At 35.3% G+C, this 6588-nt stretch overlaps 1 pseudogene; it reads left to right on the top strand.

Moving 5' to 3' along the window:
• Positions 1 to 1147: 1147 nt before the first annotated feature.
• LOC114420464 lies at positions 1148 to 6206 on the top strand (annotated as a pseudogene).
• Positions 6207 to 6588: the final 382 nt, after the last annotated feature.

A 6588-nucleotide genomic window follows, 5' to 3' on the forward strand; every position in this document is an offset into this window, starting at 1 on the left:
CTATATGCAGAAGCATATACAATATGCACACTATTCTGTAATCAAAATTAAAAATACATTTAAATATAAAATAGGAAGAAATTTTTTAAATGTAGTAGTTTTTCTCTTTATTCTTATCCCTGATCATAGGCCTCATAACCAGCATACCAAAATTATGAAACATATAACAGCCAAGAGACACAGGAAATACAAATGGATAAACACCTCAATAAAAGGATCTCGGGAAACAATGGAAAACACAAATTGTGCCAGTTTTCTTAAGACCTTTGCCTTGGGATCATAGTTTTTGTACACTCGATGTCCAAAACCAGAGAACTTTGGATTCCTATAGGAAAAATGTAGGACAAATATATCTCCTTTGATGGAGGAGTGGAAGTAGTGATATGTGTTCACAATTCCATTTGATTCATCAATTAGGTAGACTAAAAGGAACTAATTTGATGCAATCAATTAACAATCGTTCATATGAATTCCTTTCAAAATAAGAACAACCTACCGAGCTAGGCTTCAACTTTAGGCAATTGAGATAGGGAAAGGTATCAAAATTCAATAAAAAGCTGGAAAATGAATATGTAATGAGTATCCAATAAGATAGTGATGTAAGCATTTTGAATGTTAATACTTAAGTTTTGGCCAGTACAAAAGATCCGTGAATATGTAGTGTTTTTTATGTATGTATAATATACCTGAGAACTATGGATAAGAACACCAACCTTAACCCCCTCACTACTTATTATATATAGACACAAGACAAGTTGTTATTTTTTTCCCGATATACAGTAGTGATGGCGGTGCTTAATTAGCTGCAATGCTGCACAACGTGGCAAGTAGTGAAACCTTAAGGTTTCTAGGACATACTAGAGAAAGTGTATAGGTAGATAAAAAAGGCACTTCCACCTATGCGTACAAGGCCATTAAATGGGTCTACTCTGACATGTGGTTCAACATTTAAGGATTGGTAAGTGCGAAGAACATATTTATTGTGGTTTTGAGCGCTTCTTTATTGTGTATAGGAAGAAGTTATAGTTTTCCCATCCCTAGAAAGGATCTGATGAGTTCTGTTCTGGTTTTGGCACCGTTATTCAACCATTTGGCATCTTAGCAGCCAAATACTGATGAGTTCTTTGTGTCTGAGTTCTAGAAGAAGATGACGGGTTTAACATCTTCCCAAGGCTACAACTTCTCTGCTTTTGTCTATTCATGGAAAGGTGTTTGTTCCGATGCCAATAGAGAACATGTTGTTGACTTAGTCTTTTCTGGTATAGACCTCTCTGCCACTATAGCTGATAACACCATAGGCAAGCTGGGAAAACTATAATCTTTGTATCTTTAGCCACAACAAAATCAGTGACTTGCCTTTAGATTTTTGGAGTTTTATCACTGTCAAGAGCCTTAACCTCTCCTTCAATCAGATTTGTGGCTCATTGACTAACAACATTGGCAACTTTGGTTTGCTATAAAGCATTGACTTGTCCAACAACAATTTGTTAGGGGAAATTCCTGAAGTTGTTATCTCATTGCTGAGTCTAAGAGTCGTCAAACTTGACCAAAATTTGGCCTTCCCACTTCCCAAAAAAAAGGCTCTAATTGTAACCTATAAATTCAATTATATAAAACACCTTATATCTCCACCACAGGTCAGCACATCATCCACCCTCGAATTTTCCAATTGTCTTCATTTTATAACATTAATAGGTATAATCACCTTATTAATGGAGCAATCAAGCCACCCATCCTCCAATCTCCTACTTTTCTTCATGTAGCAACTTAAAATCTAGTACCAATTAAGCTTTTCTATAAGCCTTACAAGCACAAAAAAACGGGAATAGATGGAAAGGACATCACCGCACCACCATGTTTCCATATTAACCAATAAGCCTTTTCATTCGTTTTAGCAACACTTACTCTATGGATTCATAAGCCATCACCACCTATATTCTTTTCCAATTCGTGACAGAGCTAGCTACACACAACAACAACGTGCCATTTTGAATCTATGTCTAGCCTTCTGAATGAGGGTCTCAACTTTCATAGCATCAAAGATCCATAATTTTCCCATTTTATGTCCTTTAGCACATGGCCTAGCCTCCAACTACTATCACAACTTGAGTTGTCCCTTATAGCCTATTCTCTTTTGCAAATTCTTCTTCGTACAAGTTGTCTTTGTCTTTCACATGCCACCAAGTTTGTGCTGAAACAATTTCCAACGCCATTAACGTTGAGCCAGTGGCAACACGACTTTATTCACCATATGCAAGACCCACCAACGCTGCATAATAGTAAGCAGCCACAGCCTCACTAGTGCTTTCCTGATTCCTCCCATGTTCAAAAACAGTCAACCCTGCAGCCCAATAGTGCAATTTGTAAAGCTCAAAATTCCTTAGACATGGATAGAATCTGTTATAAATTTGGCCCAAGTTCATGAAATTTGTCACAAGTGAATAAACTTGTGCCTTGTACTTTTATCTCCATTTATGGTGAATCTTTGCAAGAATCGCAATTCCATAAAGGAAGTTCCCTAAATGGTAATGGTGATCAATCATTCTAAATTCCAAAACCAAAATCAGCGGTTCAAAGAAGCTTTGGTGGGGTGATAGATTACTGTGCGTGTGCGTTATATGGTGCTGTGAATGAAGCTTGGGTGGTGTGATACATCAGTGTGTGTTGATAGTTATCTATTATTATATCTTAGAAAATCTGTGATTAAATAATAAATTTAGTAATATATATCATTTTGTTTTTAGTCTATGAATGTAAGAAAAATTTAAATAAGTTTTTGAAGTAGTTCAGAGTCTCATTTAAGTTAACTAAAAACAGAGTAAGTTATAATGTGTGATACACACATCAGGGTGCTCCTTCACTGCCTCTACACGTAATGAAGGAAAACAAACATAATAATGAGTTTAAAATATTTGCCAATTCCACTTTGACAAGTCAAAGATCAAATGTTGCAGCCAAGGCCAGAAAATATCAAGTATCAAAGAAACTAATAAACAAAGATCAGTAATATATGAATGAGGATGAAAAACTCCTCTTAACAATTGAATGTATCCTCCCACCCCTCACTATTCAAAGATGGACACAAAATGTTGTTAAGCACATAGAGGATACAAATCAAAGAGAAAGAATAATAATGAAAAACATTAAGGACATGGACATCAAAATACGTTGACTGAATAAGAAACAATGAAACTTATGAAGCCACTAATTAATTGAAGGGTTAGCACGCTGAATATTATTATGCTCTGCAACCAGTAATTGTTGAAAACCACATACATTAGTACAATATTATTTTACCACATGAAGAAAAAGTACTTATTAATGTTATTATGAGAAGTACTTAAAGAAATTATATCTCCGAGAATTTTATTTGTGTGTAATGTACATTTGACAACTTCTTAATCTGCTTCAGCTCCAGCAATAGATTCTGCTCTTGTCACACTCTTCTGTGGATGGGCTTGCAAGGTTCGTAATGAAGGTCTGTGTTTGTCTTCAGGTGCATCAGGTTGTTGTCCTGCTCAAAGACTTTCAGACATTAAAGAAAACATTGGTTGGTCATCTTGTGCTTGTGCATCTGCATTATCTAATAGTCATGTATTAGCTGAATCAGGTGGGAACAATAGACCAGTCAAGAGAAACATATCAGAGTCGCACAAAAATGAAGATCTACCTAAAACTTCAGAGGCTGAAAATATTTAGAAACAATGTTGTAGTGCACGACCTTGTTGTGTGCTAGGTTTAGCTGTAAGTAGTAACAATTTAGGGTTGAGTTCTCTTTCTACTGCCAAGTCCTTACAGTCCTTGTCTTTCAGCTCTTCTGCCTCATCTCTTAATTCCAATCTTTTCATATGGGAAATAGAGAGCAGCTCATGCAATGTTGGATCTACACAAAGACCAATTGATACAATCTTTAAATTCCATAAAGTTATACGCAAAGACTTGGAGTATCTAGATGTTGAATCTAGAAAGTTGAATGATGGCGATGAGACAATTCTTTGGCAATTTAATGGAAGATTTCGTCTTTTGTGGGATTTGTATAGAGCTCATAGTAATGTTGAAGATGAGATAGTATTTCCAGCTTTAGAATCAAAAGAGGCACTTCATAATGTGAGTCATTCGTATATGCTGGACCATAAGCAGGAAGAACAATTGTTTGAGGATATTTCCTATGTTCTTTCAGAGTTTTTTGTCCTTCATGAAGTCTTGCAGATGACCCATATGTTAGAAAATTTAACTCAGAGTAATTTTGGAACCTCTGATGCCAATAATAGTGATGATATCAAAAAATATAATGAACTTGCTACTAAGGTTCAGGGGATGTGCAAATCCATAAGAATCACCCTGGATTAGCATCTTTTCAGAGAAGAATGTGAACTATGGCCATTGTTTGGGAGACATTTCACTGTAGAGGAACAAGACAAGATAGTGGGTCGGATAATTGGAACAACAAGTGCTGAAGTTCTCCAATCAATGTTACCATGGGTAACGTCTACACTTACTCAGGATGAACAAAACAAAATGATGGATACATGGAAGCATGCAACTAAGAACACTATGTTCAATTAATGGCTTAGTGAATGCTAGAAAGAGAGTCCAATGTCTACAACACAGACAGAAACATTAGATCATATCACTTCTCAGAGAGGTATGTGATAAGATTTTAGTTTCTTTCATCTTTTGTGGAAATTGTGAGATTGAATATTTAATAGTATAGCATGTTATTGTTCTTTCCTAGGTGCTCAGATGTTCAAGCTAGGTTGGAAAGACATATTTTGAATGAATCACAATGAACTTGAGTCAAAGATCCGCAAGGTATATCGAGACTCAACTCTTGATCCAAGGAGAAAAGCATATCTTGTGCAGAATTTGATGACAAGGTTGGTTCCAGTGATCATACTTTTGGTGTTATTTAATAGGGGCAAAATTTGCTCTATATTTGTTAGATAGCACTTTAGTCTATTGTCGTCAAGTTCCAATTCTTAATTAGTTATTTTTGTCTTGTACTAGTCAATGGATAGCTGCCCAGCAGAAATCACCTAAAGCTTTATTTGAAGGATTATCTAACAATGTAGAAATAGAAGGACTCTCACCATAATTTTGGGACCCAAATAAACATGTATTTGGGTGTGAGCACTATAAGAGAAATTACAAGCTTCGGGCGGCATGTTGTGGCAAGTTATTTACTTGCAGATTTTGTCATGACAATGTCAGCGATCACTCTAAGGATAGGTAAATTTCTCATGGAAATTCTTATGTCTTGTATTTTATAATAGTATTTACTTCTAATCATCTGCTTGATCATTGCAAAAAAAACAACATCAGAAATTATGTGTATGCGCTGCTTGAATATACAGCCAATAGGGCCCCTATGCATAACACCTTCATGTAATGGGTTTTCAATGGTAAAGTACTATTGCAATATATGCAAATTTTTTGATGATGAAAGGTATCTTTTAGTTCTTCAGAAAATTGTTTGGTGTTAAAATTGCTATTACCTATTGCTTGAGATGTACATATTTATACTTCTGAAAAAAAATCTATAGTTAAAAAAATTTAGTGTGTCTATATGAATGTTTTAGCAAGAAATATATGTGTATTTGCATGCGTGGTATACATATAGTAACACATGTATTCCTTGATGCCCATGTGAATTCTGTGGGGGTTGTCTCTTGTGTCATTGCAAGTAGTTTGCTAATAAATTAATACTCATGCATTCCAATAGTTATGGTTCTAAACTACATGTTGTTCTGCTGATAATAGATTGGTTTTATTGGCTTGACTAGTGATGGTGCTACTGCATTAGTGCTAGCTACTGAGTGAAGAGAAGGCACATGAGCTTGCATTGCATGTAATTGCAAAGATAAAAGGATATGGGGATATAGCTAAGGTGCTTTGACAAGTTAATGTTAACATGTTTTGGTCTTCATTAATATTATTAGCATTTAGAGCTAAAGTGGCAGTGTTTTACAGACGCCTGAATTATTTACAACTGCTCCTTCCCTTGCAATACCAAAAGCTATATCAAATGCTGGTCTTGATGCTTCTCAAATCGATTATTATGAAATAAATGAAGCATTTTCAATAAGGAATAAAGCACATATTTTGCTCATTCTAGTGAATATGCTAATGGTATTCCAACTTCTTCTGTGCAGGTTGTAGCTCTTGATAATCAGAAGCTTCTTGCTCTTAATCCTGTGAGTGTTTAAGTGAATATGCTCATTTTTTTGGTTGTTCTAGCTGCTTCAGCATTTTGGTTCCTCCATTCTGCCCTGGTATAGTGGCCTAATAATAGATAATTCATGTACTTCCTATCAAATGCAAGAAAAAGTTAACGTGTATGGTGGAGCTGTGTTATTGGTTTACCATTGCTTTTAAATTTTCCCCTGCAGAATTGGTAGAAGATGTGAATCGGCGCCTTGGTATTGAGAAGACTATGTTTGAAGCATCAAATCAGAGAATATCGAAGTCATTCATCAAACAATATAGTCAAAAGGTAAATGCTCTACTAAATAATTTGATTATTGTATTAGTTTTCCTTTTTACCACAAATTACAAAATGCAGTTAGTTTGTTACCTATACATGTATAC

This window comes from Glycine soja, chromosome 7 (assembly GCF_004193775.1).
Source record: "Glycine soja cultivar W05 chromosome 7, ASM419377v2, whole genome shotgun sequence".
NCBI lineage: Eukaryota > Viridiplantae > Streptophyta > Magnoliopsida > Fabales > Fabaceae > Glycine > Glycine soja.